At 42.7% G+C, this 16,267-nt stretch overlaps 1 pseudogene; it reads right to left on the reverse strand.

Annotated features, from left to right (window-relative positions):
• Positions 1 to 14,351: 14,351 nt before the first annotated feature.
• LOC148161570 (histo-blood group ABO system transferase 1 pseudogene) lies at positions 14,352 to 15,692 on the reverse strand (annotated as a pseudogene).
• Between the last annotated feature and the right edge of the window lie 575 nt (positions 15,693 to 16,267).

The raw sequence follows: 16,267 nt of genomic DNA on the forward strand, positions 1-16,267 counted from the left end.
CCACTGAGCCACCCAGGTGCCCCGAAGTTTTGTTTTTTGTTTTTACTTTTTTAGACAAAATAAGCTTATTCTAAAACTAATTTGTCAAGGCTAAAATGGCGAAAACGGCCTTCATAAGGAGAATAGAGTGAGAAGGGTCACTTCCTGATGTTAAGGCATACTACCTAGCTTTATTTACCAACACAGTGTGTAAGAAATAAAGATCAGTGGAATGGTGTGGAGAACCCAGAAATAGACACACCCAAAGGCTCAAGTGATTTTTTTAAGAAAAAAATTCCATTATGATAACGTTAAAAAGAATAAAATACTTATAAATAAAATAATTGTTAAGAATGAGCAACAAAAGTGCAACACTTGTACTTTGAAAACTACAAAGCAGTGTCAAAATATACTAAAGGAGACCTAAGTAAATGGAAAGACATCCTAGATATCATGGATTAGAAGTATTAATATTGTTAAAATGGCAGTACTCCCCAAATTGATCTACATATTCTGTGCTATCCCTCTCAACATCCCAGCTGACTTTTTTGCAGAAATTGACAAGCTGATTTTAAAATTATATGGAAACACAAGGGACCCAGAATAGTGAAAAACAGTTTTGAAAAAGATGAATAAAATTTTAGTATTCACACTTTTCCATTTCAAAACTTTATTCAACGTTAGAATAATCTAGGCAGCATAGAACTCGCAAAAATTCAGAATTGAAAGTTCAGAAACAAAGCCTTAAATTTGTGGTTAATTGCTTTTCAACATGGGTGCCTAGAAAACTCCATGGGGTAGAGGGGTATATTTAGGTGAGTGCTCTTTTTTTTTTTTGGACCCGGTACTGTTGGTGAGATTCTCCCATTTTGTTGTGGGTAGCCGTAATTCATTCATTTTGTTGTTACGTAGTATGTCTTTTATCCATTCTACTGTTGCTGGATATTTGGGTAGCTTATTAGTCTTGCCTATTAGAAATGATAATTCCATGTCATACTTGACTCAGTTGGCACACATTGCTCGTGTTTATATACCTAAAGAGTGGAATTGTTGGGTTTTGGATTGTGCGATGTTCCACTTCAGTAGATACTGCAAATGCTTTTGCAAGGTAATGTATCCAATTATACTGTAATGAGCGTGTGTAAGAGTTCCTGTTGCTTCACATGTTTGCTGACACTTGGCATTGTCAGCCTTTTTAACTTAGCATTTCCAATATTTATGTAGTAGTTGTGGTTTTAACGTGCATTTTCTTGAAAAATAAGTTGGATTTGGGGAATCTTTCTTATTTGGGAAGAGCCTGTTAAAATCCCTTGCCATTTTTCTTCTAAGTTATCCCTTCTTTTCTTAACTGTTTATGGGCCATTGTGTATTCTGGCTGGGAGTTTCTTATTAGTTATATGTTGCAATTATTTTTTCCTCCCTGGTGTGCTTTGTTGAAGAGATGTTCCTAATTTTGATTAAGTCCACTTTATTAATCTTTTCATTTGGGGTTAGTTGGGGATTTTTGTTTTGTTTTTTAAATGTTTGTTTGTGGAAAAGGAGGAATCTTGTTAGGGTTGATGGGGAAGAAATTACTCTCTGCCAAAAAGTTGTGAAAATATCTGTAATATCTTTTAGGGCTTTATAGTTTTGACTTTGACATTTAGAAGCAGAAATTATTTGGAATATATTCTTATGTTTTGATTGATACAGAGCTTTAGTATTTATTAGCTCCTGTCATCTCCTATAGATACCTAATAAATTAGTTTCTCAGTACTGTTTATTGAGAAGACCACAGTGTCCTCGTTGGTCTGCAGGAGCGCCTTTCTCATTAATCTAGTGTCCATTCTTATGTGGGCCTCCCTTCTGGAGTCACTATGTTCCCATTGGTAGAATTATCTATCTTAGAGGAATACCATCTTGTCTTCATTGCTCTACTCTAATATTTTACTTTTGTTATATTGTGGAATCCACCTTCCACGTTTCTCACATTTGTCTTGTTCATTCTTGGCCTTGGCATTTCCCTCTACATATTAGGAATACCTTGTCAATTCCTCTCAAAAAACATGTTACGATTTTGATTGGGTTTGTGTTAAATACATATTACCAGTTGATGGGCACATGACATCTTTAGATTCTGATTTTGGAGAATGATGTATTCTGTGTGTTTAGGTTTTATTTAACTTCTTTCAATAATGTTTGATAGTTTTCGTTTAGAGAACTTGCCTTTTGTTAGTTATAGTCTCACCTTAGTTTTTCTTATTGCTGAAATGGGCGTATTTAAAAAATACTTTCTTGCTTGTCATTACTTCTATTTATATACTTGTTTTCTAGGTCATTAATTTCTGTGTTTATATTTGCTTACATCCTTGTACTTTCTTTGGGGTTCATTGGCTCCCCCTGCCCCTGCTTTCAAGTGGATATTTAGCTTGTATTTTTAGCTTCCTTTATATATTGTATGCATTGAATTGTGAATATTTTCCTCTTAACATTTTCTTTTGGCTCTGGCAGAATGGTTCAGTTAAAAATATTTTCTAATTTCCGTTGTGATTTCTTTTTTGACCTAAGAGTTCTTTAGATCTTAATAATTGACCTTTCTTTATTCATGTTAGAAAAAGGTAGCTTTATCCCAGAACATATCGTTTTCACCTTTAACGACTTATATTTGTTTTTATTGCTTGCTTACTGACAGGTAATCCATTTCTTTTCCATGTGTGGGTAAATCTTTACTTAAGTCTCAAAAAATATAAGTACTTCATGAAATTGTGTTCTTATTATATATTTTTCCTTTAGTTTGATACAGCTTTTCCAATTGACAAAATTATTAGTAATGATTAAATAAATGCACGAATAGCAAATACTTGTCTAAGTTTATATGCTGTAAGTCCCTTTGAGTTTTTGTCCTTTTCTGCTTTATAAAAGAATATCTCTCAAATTTATAGGGTTGACTTTTTTGTCTGCTCAGTTGTACATTTATTCATTTATTCAACATTCAGTAAGTGTTTTATTTATGATGTGTTTTGTTTTGTGTTAGCCTTTGGAAGAATCCTATTCTCACTCTCGAGGGTTAGTCTAGTAGGGAGGACATAATTTATTATAGGGCAAAAACTGCTATATTGTATGTATGAGTTCAGTTAACAAAGAGGCCACAGAAAAGGCAATATTTAACATTTTTCAGAAATGGAGACGTTTTCAAGTCATCATAAATGCTGTTTTCATGGTTTGTTAACGGGAAAGAATCGTTAAAATGTCCAACTACAAGATGAATTTAAATATAAATTATACAAATTGTTAAAACAAATTATTAATGTTAATTGCTTCAGTATAAATTTTAATTATAACTTTTTTTTAGTTGTTTTTACTAGCTATTTCTACTTTGTAATAGAATGGTATTACTTTATAAACTTGCATATAGATAATTAGTGTTTTATATTACTCTCTGCAGAATCAAAGAACTCCATCGGACATGGTATTTCTTAGGACTTCAGAAAAAGCAGGTATTTATATTTGTATTTAAATGGCTGATCATTTAGTATTTTAGCAGTTTAATTTTCATTTTGAAAGGTAAAAGTTAAATTTATTCTTATAAAAAGTTTTCTTCGAATGATAATACATTGAATTCATTAATTCTAAATCACATTTAACTGTTGATATTTAAAATGAAAATCTTTAGTGTATATGTTTGTTTTAAAAAATATAATCCTATCACAACCTTTATATCAAATGAGTGCTTTTGTTCAAAGCTATATTGATAGCGAAGTAATTAGATGATGTTGCTTGAAATTTGATTGCTATTCTGTATTTGCAGTTTTATTAATTCAGCAAACGTTTATTTACCACCTACTATGTGCCAGGCACTACTTGTCTCTTGGGATACAAAGGGGGATAAGATGGGTGGGGGAACAGAAGAGGAAGCAGACAGTTTGTGTAGGTGAGTTGAAGTGGGCTTCGCAGGATAAATGATAATTATATGACCTGAGCTCTCACCAGTGAGGGGAAGGTGGAAAAGGGGAAATGAGATGGAAGCCTCATGTGGTCAAGGAGAAGAACTGTGTGTTGGAAGTCAGGAAACCCAAAATCTAGTCTGCTTTGGCCAATTTTTAATTATATGACCTAGACACATGTTCACCCATTTTCTTAATGTCTAAAATGATGAGAGGTTTATCAGGTAATACCCAAGTTCCTTCTGCCTTGCATTTCTGACTGTGAAATAAATAGTATTTTTTTCTCTTTAAATTTTTTTATTGTTCTGTTAATCACCATACATTACATCATTAGTTTTTGATGTAGTGTTCCATGATTCATTGTTTGTGCATAACACCCAGTGCTCCACGCAGAATGTGCCCTCTTTAATACCCATCACCAGGCTGACCCATCCCCCCACCGCCCTCCCCTCTAGAACCCTCAGTTTGTTTTTCAGAGTCCATCGTCTCTCATGGTTCGTCTCCCCCTCCAGTTCGCCCCCTTCATTCTTTCCCTCCTGCTATCTCCTTCTTTTTTTTTTCTTAACATATATTGCATTATTTGTTTCAGAAGTACAGTTCTGTGATTCAACAGTCTTGCACAATTCACAGCGCTCACCATAGCACATACCCTCCCCAATGTCCATCACCCAGCCACCCCATCCCTCCCACCCCAACCCCCCTCCAGCAACCCTCAGTTTGTTTCCTGAGATAAAGAATTCCTCGTATCAGTGAGGTCATATGATACCTGTCTTTCTCTGATTGACTTATTTCGCTCAGCATAACACCCTCCAGTTCCATCCACGTCATTGCAGATGGCAAGATCTCATTCCTTTTGATGGCTGCATAATATTCCATTGTATATATGAACCACATCTTCTTTATCCATTCATCTGTCGATGGACATCTTGGCTCTTTCCACAGTTTGGCTATTGTGGACATTGCTGCTATAAACGTTGGGGTGCACATACCCCTTCGGATACCTACATTTGTATCTTTGTGATAAATACCCAGTAGTGCAATTGCTGGATCGTATGGTAGCTCTATTTTCAACTGTTTGAGCAACCTCCACACTGTTTTCCAGAGGGGTTGCACCAGCTTACATTCCCACCAACGGTGTAGGAGGGTTCCCCTTTGTCCGCATCCCCGCCAACATCTGTCATTTCCTGACTTGTTAATTTTAGCTATTCTGACTGGTGTGAGATGGTATCTCACTGAGGTTTTGATTTGGATTTCCCTGATGCCAAGCGATGTTGAGCACTTTTTCATGTGTCTGTTGGCCATTTGGATGTCTTCTTTGGAAAAATGTCTGTTCATGTCTTCTGCCCATTTCTTGATTGGATTATTTGTTCTTTGGGTATTGAGTTTGATCTGTTCTTTATAGATTTTGGATACTAGCCCTTTATCTGATATGTCATTTGCAAATATCTTCTCCCATTCTGTCGGTTGTCTTTTGGTTTTATGGACTGTTTCTTTTGCTGTGCGAAAGCTTTTTATCTTGATGAAATCCCAATAGTTCATTTTTGCCCTTGCTTCCCTTGCCTTTGCCGATGTTTCTAGGAAGAAGTTGCTGCGGCTGAGGTCGAAGAGGTTGCTGCCTGTGTTCTCCTTTAGGATTTTTATAGACTCCTGTCTCCCATTTAGGTCTTTCAGCCATTTGGAGTCTGTTTTTGTGTGTGGTGTAAGGAAATGGTCCAGTTTCATTCTTCTGCATGTGGCTGTCCAATTTTCCCAACACCATTTGTTGAAGAGACTGTTTTTCCATTGGACATTCTTTCCTGCTTTGTCAAAGATTAGCTGACCATAGAGTAGCGGGTCCATTTCTGGACTCTCGATTCTGTTCCATTGATCTATGTGTCTGTTTTTGTGCCAGTACCGTACTGTCTTGATGATGACAGCTTTGTAATAGAGCTGGAAGTCCGGAATTGTGATGCTGCCAGCTTTGCTTTTCTTTTTCAGCATTCCTCTGGCTATTAGGGTCTCTTCTGGTTCCATACAAATTTTAGGATTATTTGTTCCATTTCTTTGAAAAAAGTGGATGGTATTTTGATGGGGATTGCATTGCATGTGTAGATTGCTCTAGGTACCATTGACATCTTCACAATATTTGTTTTTCCAATCCATGAGCATGGAACGTTTTTCCATTTCTTTGTGTCTTCCTCAATTTCTTTCTTGAGTATTTTATAGTTTTCTGAATACAGATCCTTTGCCTCTTTGGTTAGATTTATTCCTAGGCATCTTATGGTTTTGGGGGCAATGTAAATGGGATCGACTCCTTAATTTCTCTCTCTTCTGTCTTGTTGGTGTATAGGAATGCCACTGATCTCTGTGCATTGATTTTATATCCTGCCACTTTACTGAATTCCTGTATGAGTTCTAGCAGTTTTGGGGTGGAGTCTTTTGGGTTTTCTACATAAAGTATCTTATCGTCTGCAAACAGTGAGAGTTTGACTTCTTCTTTGCCGGTTTGGATGCCTTTGATTTCTTTTTGTTTTCTGATTGCTGTGGCTAGGACTTCTAATACTGTGTTGAATAGCAGTGGTGATAGTGGACATCCCTGCCGAATGGACAGTATTTTTATAGGAAGCTCAGCATATTATTTATTTATTTTTTTGGAAGCTCAGCATATGTATTATTGGTAGTGTGGTGAAAACTCTAGAAAGGACAAAGTTAAATTGTAGACTTGTTAATTAATTAATTTTTTTAAAAAAATTTTTAAATATTCTCTACACCCAATATGGGGCTCAAACTCATGACCCTGAAATCAAGAGTCGCATGGTCTTCCAGCTGAGTCAGCCAGGCGCTAGAGTTGTTAATTTAGTTTTTTCTCCATATGTAAACAGCATTTTTTTAAAGGGGTATTCTGAGGGGGGGGGAAATGTTTTTTCAACTGTAGTTATGGTTATTTGCATTGTAAGACAAGGCTGCCATTAACAGAAGAGTTCAGCTACACCTAATAATCAGGTACACTTGATACATTTACTTTATTGTGTGTTACTCAACGGGAGGTTTTGTTCTTCCTGTGGAGCCGACTAGAGAGCTCTTCTCTTCCAGTCCATTCCCTTTCTTCTCAGAAATACAGCTGGACTCCCTTTCCTGTCCAGTGAGATGGGGCTTTGCTCTGAGGGCTGGCCAAAGGAGGCTAGCTGGCCGCTTCCAGGCCTGGTCTTCACCTCTTCTGTAGCTCCATGTAGCCATGTGTCTCGAGTAAATGCACCTGGGGTTGTTGCAAGGCTTGGATTATTCTGCAGAGTTTGAAAAAGTTGCTTTGGATGATTTTTACTGTTGTTTTCATTATAGTTCTGGAGAAATGGATTTTCAGAGATTTTCACATTGCCATCCCTGTTTACATCACCTATTGTTTATGATGTTTGTCTTTGTTTCTAAATGTATTCAATATCATGAATAGAAAAACCTTTGCATTTGAGAAATGCTTTCATATTAATGGCCCTTCTAATGATTGTGGTAGAAATATATATGAGATTAAGAACATTATCCTAAATATGGAAATGTTTTTTAGATAATTAAAATTAAAGGAAACACAGGTTTCATTAGGGGATAAAAGATGAAGGAAATCCAGCACTTTAAAACTGGAAGATGATGAGAACTGTCCATTTTCTAGAGGAGGAGTCTGAGGGCTGAACAATATGAATGCCTTGTTGAAGATCGTGTGACTAACAGCAGTTTTAGTTCTTCAGCCTCTGAATGACTTATAGCCAGTAAAACATAGATAGAATATTAGAGCATTAGGCAAATGAGATACTCTATATTATGTTAGCTTTGGATAAATAACATATCTAAACTGATGGCTTTTTTTTTTTAAGAGATTTTATTTATTTATTTGATGGAGAGAGAGAGAGAGAGCAAGCATAAGCAGGGGGAGTGGCGGGCAGAGGGGGATGGAGAAGCAGGCTCCCCACCGTGCAGGGGGAGCCTGATGTGGAGCTCGATCCCGGGACCCCGGGATCACGACCTGAGCTGAAGGCAGACGCTTAACTAACTGAGCCACCCAGGTGCCCTAAACTGATGACGTTTTAAAAACATTTTCTTTCCCTCTAGTTTTCCCTTGGGTTTCATGTTATAGGGACATGTTGTAGTATAATGATACTTAATATTTTGTAGGTCCTGGATCTCTTTGAGAATCTTTTTTTTTAATTTTTTTGAAAGATTTTTATTTACTTGACAGAGCACAAGCAGTTGGGAGCATCTTAGGGAGAGGGAGAAGCAGGCTTCTCCGCCGAGCAGGGAGCCTGACTCAGGACTCGATCCCAGGATGGTGGGATCATGACCTGAGCCGAAGGCAGACGCTTAACTGACTGAGCCACCCAGGCACCCCCTAAGCTTACAGTTCTCGGTTTCTTTATTTTTTTCTATTAAATTTAAATGGTTAAAATTCACTGATTGTAGATATACAGGTATTAAAATGTGAGATTGCTATTTCATGCTGTTTTTCTTCTGAAATGGACCAAATAGCTTCACAGCTGGATAAAATGTGTGTCATGATACTGCTTTAAGTCAGTAATTCTTAGCTTTGGAAATTCTGTTTCTGTGACTTTAAGTGATTACGTTTTTTAATTGTCTCATTTTCAAAAGTACACATACTCAGAATTTTTTGTGTATCAACACTCTTGATATTATTACTTTTCAGTTTCAGTTCAGAAGAATCTGATAGTGCATTGTCTACTAAAATAAAAATCTTCAAACCCTAGCCAGTATAAAAGTCTTAAATCTGTGTGGTGTGTCGGAGCTTGGACAGTTGCAGCTCAGGGAGTCTCTTTGTGGTGTCCTATTGACTGTGTATTAACACAGGGCTTTCTGTGGGGCCGGCATCTAATTGTTTAGAATGCAGATGAAGCTGTTGATGGATCTGGGGACTGATGGCTTAAATTCCAATTAATCAGTTGCTTCATCAGTTTCTTAATTCAGATCAAATATCTCCTGAATGCACACAGTTCTTTTAGTCTATTAAGAGAAATTAATGCTTTAGAACTAATTTTCACCAATCTCTTATAAATGCCAATATCTTTTTCACTTGTCTCCTCAGTGATGACCTTATAGTTTAAGTGTTTGGGACCTACTACAATAGCTCGGCCTCACCTGTTAGTGGGGCAGGGGTAGGTAAATGACACTGTACTCATCCACATTCTCTCTCTGGTGCTATTCATCTTCCCACCAGCTTAAAAATTTCATGCCGTCATTGAGTCATATAAATGATTTAGAAATTAAGTTTAATGGCAAACGATCTGGTATTAAATATGAGAAGTCAATGTCTATTTTTCTTTTGTTGGGCATATACTGTACCCATCTCTTTCAGAGCTACTGGATTCATGAGCTGTTGCAGACAATCTACTAATATTACAGGATAACTTACCACCGTATATGACAGACTACGGTGCTCAGTCTCGTCGTGTCCCATCAGTTACTTTATCACCACTTGAGGCAGCTCTCCTGTGCGACACCTAGTCTAGTTGATCTTCATTTGATTGTCATTAAACCTGTCCTTTCCTGTCAGCTCTTGTCAGTTATACAAAATAAAATCAAGTATTCATAAGAAGTCTGTAACGGGATATAAGCAGACCAATTTAATAATTCATTTTTGCTGAGCCTTCACTGGCCTCAGTTGTAGCTAGTGCTTGCTGTTAAACATGATTAGATATGGTGTGTGTAAGACATGGCAAGTTGGCCATACTTCTGATTTTGCTACAGTTCATTCTCTCTTTTTAAATTCTGTCAGTTACTGCGAAGTTAGTAATGTGAACTGTACTCGAAAATAAGTAATATGTCTATTGCCCCTAAATTTTTTAAAGAATTTTTTTTAAGATTTTATTTATTTATTTGAGAGAGAGAGAATGAGAGACAGAGAGCACGAGAGGGAAGAGGGTCAGAAGGAGAAGCAGACTCCCCGCCGAGCAGGGAGGCCGATGTGGGACTCGATCCCGGGACTCCAGGATCATGACCTGAGCCGAAGGCCGTCGCCCAACCAACTGAGCCACCCAGGCGCCCTGCCCCTAAATTTTTAAAGCAGCATATAATTATTTAACATGAAGATGTCCTTTTTTCTTTAAAGAAAGACAACTGTATTGCTTCCAGTGTTTAATAAGTTTACAGAACCTAGGTATTACTTTCACTTTTAGAAACAGAATGTTTGAAATATAAGAGTCTCTAGAGATTCTCCCTTCTTATTTTCTATGTTAGAAAGCAAACCTAGAGCAGAGCTGTTGGCACTGACATCTCAAAGTATGTGTCCGACAGAATCTAGAATCCGATCCGTATGCGGTTACTTTTGAATCAGAACACATATAAGCACATACACACACATGTATAAACATGCATATATTTTAAGAGGAAAAAAAATCAAGTTTGAAAAACTGTTTAACTGTAAAATAACATCCACTACAAATTTCCCTATTCTCCTTTTTAGTTGAAACCAGTTTGTAAAATATTCTCCTTGTGGTAGGTCCTTTGGCAAGTAATGCATAACAAAATTTATTTATGTATTTAGATATATCTTTCAAAGTACATGTAATCAGACAAAGGTCTCCTGGGTAAGTCTTCTCTTGATACAGTAGATGATTCAGAAGTCATTTCATAGCGCTCCGTCTTTTGGAGCCTTGGGAAAGTGACTTGGTTTCTGTGGAGGCGCCTAGAATCCTGCTGGCAGCACCACGGCAGAGAGCCGCTCCAAGGGTTGGAAGTGTCATTGGTGAAGGGTTTGCGTGGGGCACATTCCAGATCCTGAACTGTGATTAGTTGAAGGTGCATTGGCTGGCGGAGAAAAGTAGTAAGAGCAAGAAAACGCTCGTGGTATGTGCAGGACTACAGTTTCTAACAGAGCGCTCAAGGGAAAATGCGTCTAGCACGGATGTGGGTTTGCACAGACCCATTTTAGTGTTAGGACGTTATGTGAGAGGTGTCCTGGACTGGGCTCGGTGAAGATACGTTCTACCTTCACTAGTCCCCCAGACTTGAGAAAGAGGTCGCTAAATGAGTTCCAGACATATGGCTCTCACTGGCATACTTCAGTAGATTTTCCTCTAAATTTTACAACGCAAGTCTGAAGTCAGTCCGATTTTTTCCCCCCGTGCAGATGGAAACTTTAGTGGGGCGAGGTAACTGGCAGGGAGCATCGGTGAGTGAGGTGCAGGGCTGGTGTTCAGCCCAAGACTGGCCCTTCCCGCTGTGCCCCGGGAACAGGACCCTCTCCTAGAGCGCGGCTGACACTCTGGGCCACGTTGCTCTTCACTGGGGCCGTTGGTCTTACCTGCCGTAGGCTGCTGAGCAGCACTCCTGCCCCAGGTCACAAGATACCAGCAGCGGGTTTGAAAACAAACAGGGTCTCCACAAGTTTCCAAGTGCCCCCCCAGGGGGGAAATCACCCCTAGTTGAAAAGCACTGGAGGACTTTTTTCTTTTCATTGAAGAGAATCCCTAAGTGTTCAGTTATGTATCTTTTGAGACTAATTAATATTCTTCAGAGATGCTCTCAGTAAGAACAAACTGATTCTGTGGTATTTGCCTCCGTGGGGAAGAAGCTTCTGCTCCTGCCAGTGCAGCCAAGAATTCAGGGGCTGGCTCCATGTCCCTGCTGCTGCCAGGCTAAGGCCAGGGCGTCCCCCTGCAGGGGTGTCCACTAGCTGCCCACTTCCCCAGGCCTGGTGGACTGGGCCTCCCTTCTGCTCACCAGCTTCCACTCAGAGGCAGGAGCTCTGCCCCGTTTTGACAGTCTGGGAGTAATGGAGCCCCAGCTGGTCAGCCCCACCGGCTAGCTTGTAGGGCCGGAAGGGCTGCCACAACTCCTCCCCTAACCCAGCGCCCACTTAGAAGCCAGCAGGGGCCCCTCCAGATAAGGCTGGGTGCTGTCCTCTTCCATTCCCCGTGTCTTGGCCCAGACCTTTGCAGACCTTGCTCCAGTTCATGCCTACGGGAGGTGGTGAAAACAGCGGAGAGCTTGGTGGTCCGTCGTTCAAAGGGAGGATCCATGATACGTACCAACAAAGGACAGAGCAGCCCAGTGAGAAACTTTATTGCCAGAACCAGGGAAAGATTCAGCCTGAAGGAGTCCCACAGAATCACACTCTACACTGCGTGCATGTGCTAGTCTGCTCTGCTCAGGAGTGGTCAGAGTGAGACGGTCTTGAAAAGGCCTCCAGGACACACATCCATCAGCAAAGCCAAAGCCTTGCTTGTCTCAGGGGCCCTGAGCACAGTCTCTGGGTGTACTGCGCACGGCTAGTGGTAGTTCCTGTGAAGCTGAGCTTAGAAATAGAATCGCATGCCTCCCCGTTGGTCTAGAAGATTGTACGTGTGCCAGAACCATGGCTGTGGGCCCAGGAGCGTGGACAGAGACCACCTGCAAGCTGCTGGTCCATTCCTGACTGAACTAGGGGCAGAATCAAGAACCAACTTCCCAGTTGGGGAGAATAGCCTCTAAGCCACATGTATCCAGTGGTAAAGGGTGAAAATCTGACTCAGTGAGTTCAGACACCACTTTTGACCAACAGGAAGTTGGTGTGGGGCCAGGAGCAGCCCGTAGAAAGCCAGGAATACAAATCTGGTCAGGGACAGGAGAGGGGTGGTGCATGCTACAGGGTAATTGGACTTCACAGAATTAGGTCAGCCAAGTCACAAAAAAGAAACATGTCTGAACAACAACCAGCACTCAACATGTTTGATGTTTGTGTAACAGTTCAGTGTTCACTCATCAACTCTGGTGAATTTTATGTGATTGTACAGCAGAGGGGTTTGAAGTCAGATGGGCCTCCTGATGGCATTGTGCCGTTCATCCTGCCTGTCCCGGTGAGACCTCAGGGCAGTGCACCTCTAAGCTTGAAATAGGGGCCTGTTCCCTACCGACGGTCCAACAGGACCTCAAATATATATAGGCCAGGACTGGCACTTAGTAGATGCTCAGTATATATTAGTAACTTTCTTGTTCAGAGAGAAATGACTTTTTATTATGCATGTATGTCTCTGTATATTTTGTGAGGAGTGTGGAACAGTTCCTAATCAAGAAAGTAGATACCCTATTTATTTCCTCTTAGTTTGGAGTGTTCTGTTAGTTTCTCCCCGTAACAATCTTTGGAAGGTATTTTCTAAAGGAGCCAGGCCCCAGAGAAGTAGACTTGTATTAAATCCCATGTCCCCGAATTCCTCTCCCTAGCACGTTGTCCCTCCTCCTGCCCACCCCCCAGGGGTCTCTGTAATTGTGGTCCTTTGGTCCTTGAGGTTCAGAGGGATCCCCGTCGTGGCAGGAAAGACAATTACACTCACAGAGCTAGGATACTGCTTTGTAAAGGAGACTGTTCTGGATGCTACGGGTCTTCTTTCCCTGAACTGCAGGTGGTACCTGCTTTTCATTTCCAGCTGAATCCCCGTCCCTCTCACCCTCACAGAAACCGCTCCATCTCATTTCTAGAGTAGGACATTGGGTGTGCCCCAAAGGATCGAGTGTGGGTTCTGCTTTAGAATCTTGAGTCTGGGTTACTTGTCAGCCCTGTCCTACATGTGTCTCCCAGAACTTGTTTTACTCCTTCGGATTTTGCTCATTTGCTTCTCTGATCATTAGACGAAACACTTACTGAGGTCAGGGGTCCCTGGAAGAATGTTCTCAGTGTCGTAGGTGTTGTGTGGATTTGGAGTGCACCCGGAAGAGAAGCTGTGTGTGAGCCCGTGGTGAGGAAGGGTGCAGCCGCGCCCCGTGAGCTGGGGTACAAGTTGGCCGTGTCTGCTGGTTTGCTGCCAAATCTTCAAGTCTGTATTTCCATTTTTGAAGCTATCAGTAAATCTCTTTCAAACATTTGTCAGTATGTACAACCTCCCCATCACTATCCAGTTTTATTTTTGTTGTTTTAATTATAAATATCTAATAGTTTATTTTAACCATTTGAAATTACTTGAACAATGTCACGGTTAAATAACCATATCATTTCAGCTGCTTTTTGGACAAGTGATTGTTTTGTTTTGGAGGGAGAGAGAGGAAGAGAAAAGGTGGGCGGGACGCAGAGGGAGAGAGAGTCCTAAGCAGACGCCAAGCGTGGACTCAGTGTCATGACCCTGAGATCGTGACCCAGGCTGAAATCGAGAGTTGGACGCTTCACTTACTGAGCCACCCGGGCCCCCCTGGATAAGTGATTTTTAACAGGTTCTATTAGATATCAGAAAACTCAGCCAGCATCTTCTGCTTCTGTCTTCTGAATCTAAGCAACTTAGAAGCCACCACAGTGGAAGTTTTAGGCCCTCTCTTTACTGGGTGACTACAGCCTGTGAGCAGTCATGGGCTTATTTGTAAGGCTGTTCACCTCTTTCCCTCTACCAGTCACCTTACGATTTCTGTATCTTCCTTTAAAGTTAAAACCCCTTTCACCCAGGACACTGAAAGTTACGCCATCAATACTAATAAATAAGTAGTTTAAAATATTGTGAAAACGTTTTATTTAATGTTTCTGTTTTGCTGTCTTCTGGATAAAAGGGAAAAGGCCATGAGATAAGTTATTGATGAAATGAGCTGCTGAAGTGGAGAGGAGGTGTAGTCGGCCGATAACTGTCATAGCGTGAGCGCTGGTAAATGACCGCGCATGCAGTCAGCCGTCCACCAGAGCCGTTCTGGTGCTGAGCTGCATCGATCAGTAGTAGGGTGTCAGCAAAGTTGATGGATGGGGCCAACACGGACAGACAGCAGAAGGGAGCCCTGAAATATAAATATGAGAAAAGTACAAGGAAGGGGAGTCTCCATCTCTGCAGGTGTTCAAATATAAATTGAAATGTGGGTTTCTGTGGTGCAGTTCCAGTTATTTGCAGCATTGACACCGAAAACATCCGACATACACGTTGGACCCCTTCACAGCTACAAATGACCCAGAAGTGATCCAAACACACCGACCACAAAGAGAGGAACTTGGGCCCCCAAGCAGACCTCCTGAGAGCGGGGGCGCTAGGGGCTCTGAACATGGCCATGTGGGCAGTGCCGGGCTCCAGAGACTCCCTTGAGGGGACAGAGGTCGGAATCTGCTCTGATGGCTCCGCTCGGCGTGGCACCACCTGACAGAGTCGGGGTCAGCCCCATGCGAGTTGCGGATGTCCCGGTGACTCTTGCGCACGGCCACAAACCTCAGCTTCTTCATGACCCCGGGCCAGCCCAGCAGCTGCAGGTCCCACAGGTACTCTGGGGACAGACCTTGGTGGGCTTGTGGTAGAGAAGATACCTGTTCAGGTGGCTCTCGTCATGCCACAGGGCCTCGATCCCATTGGCCCAGTCGACCACCATCGCCTGGTGACAGGCTGAGGTCAGTCGGGGAACCTCCGGCACCGAACCCCCAGAAAAGCCTCCTGCGTAGTAAAAGTCACCCGGGTCCCTGGGGTGTGCCCCTGGGACCTTGTCCGCGCTCGTAGCTGAAGTCCTAGAAGGTCACCCTGGAGAAACCGGGGTGCAGGGTGCCTAAGAGGAGGGACAGGCTCTCCACGCCCACGTGGTCGCTCAACTTCATGTCCACTACACGGACACCAGGTAGTCCACCTTGCGAAGGAAGAGCGAATGCGAGAAGTTGCTGATCTCCATGCGGTGCATGGGCACATCCTGCCAGCAGGGAGCCCCGGGGACCTGGAACCAGCACTCTCTGGTCCTACGGGAGCAGCACTCGGGCCCAGCAGCCGGCCCGTCGGTGAAGACATAGTAGGTGACCCTGTGTCCCGCCGTGAACTGCTTCTCCGCCGGCTGCAGGAACGGCTCCAGGAAGACCACGTAGCTACAGGGACGGGGGATAGGGCGGGAGGAGAGTCACTGCCAGAGGCTGGTGGCAGGACCCCAGAGCTCGGGGCCGTGCACGTGTTCACCTTCGTCACTGGGACACGCCCCGGGCTGCGTTAAGCCACAGCCACCCTCCTGGCCTGTCCTGAGAGAGTCCACCGGCGGGCCCTCCCTCCCTTCTGCTCCCAGAGATGGGGGCCCTCAGCACCCCATCTTACAAACGGGAGCCCGAGGCTTGGGAGGCTGGAAACCCATGCAGCCACACAGTCAGCATGCTGGAGCCAGGGACACTGCCCCGTGCTGAGCTCCCGGGCAAACCCTGCAGGTGCCCTCCCCTGGCCGCCCCCCTGCGGGTCCCCTCCCCACCTGCCAGGACTGGAGCTCCTTTGGGCACAGCCCTCGTTCCTTTGCCCAACAGACCGGCTAGAAGAAGCAGGGCCAGCCACCTGCCCCTCTTGCTTTGGGTGGGCTGTCGCTGGTCCCCACAGCGGGCTGCACCCCCTGGAGGGTCCCCCCGTGAAGGCTACGGGGCCTCTTGCTGACAAGGTCCTCAATCTACCACTGGTATTCCTAGGGGGGGTCACCTTGAACTCCCCCAGACCGGG

This window comes from Eumetopias jubatus, unplaced genomic scaffold, assembly GCF_037043125.1.
Source record: "Eumetopias jubatus isolate StellerSeaLion01/CBP00866 unplaced genomic scaffold, mEumJub1_p1.0 scaffold_145, whole genome shotgun sequence".
NCBI classification, from domain to species: domain Eukaryota; kingdom Metazoa; phylum Chordata; class Mammalia; order Carnivora; family Otariidae; genus Eumetopias; species Eumetopias jubatus.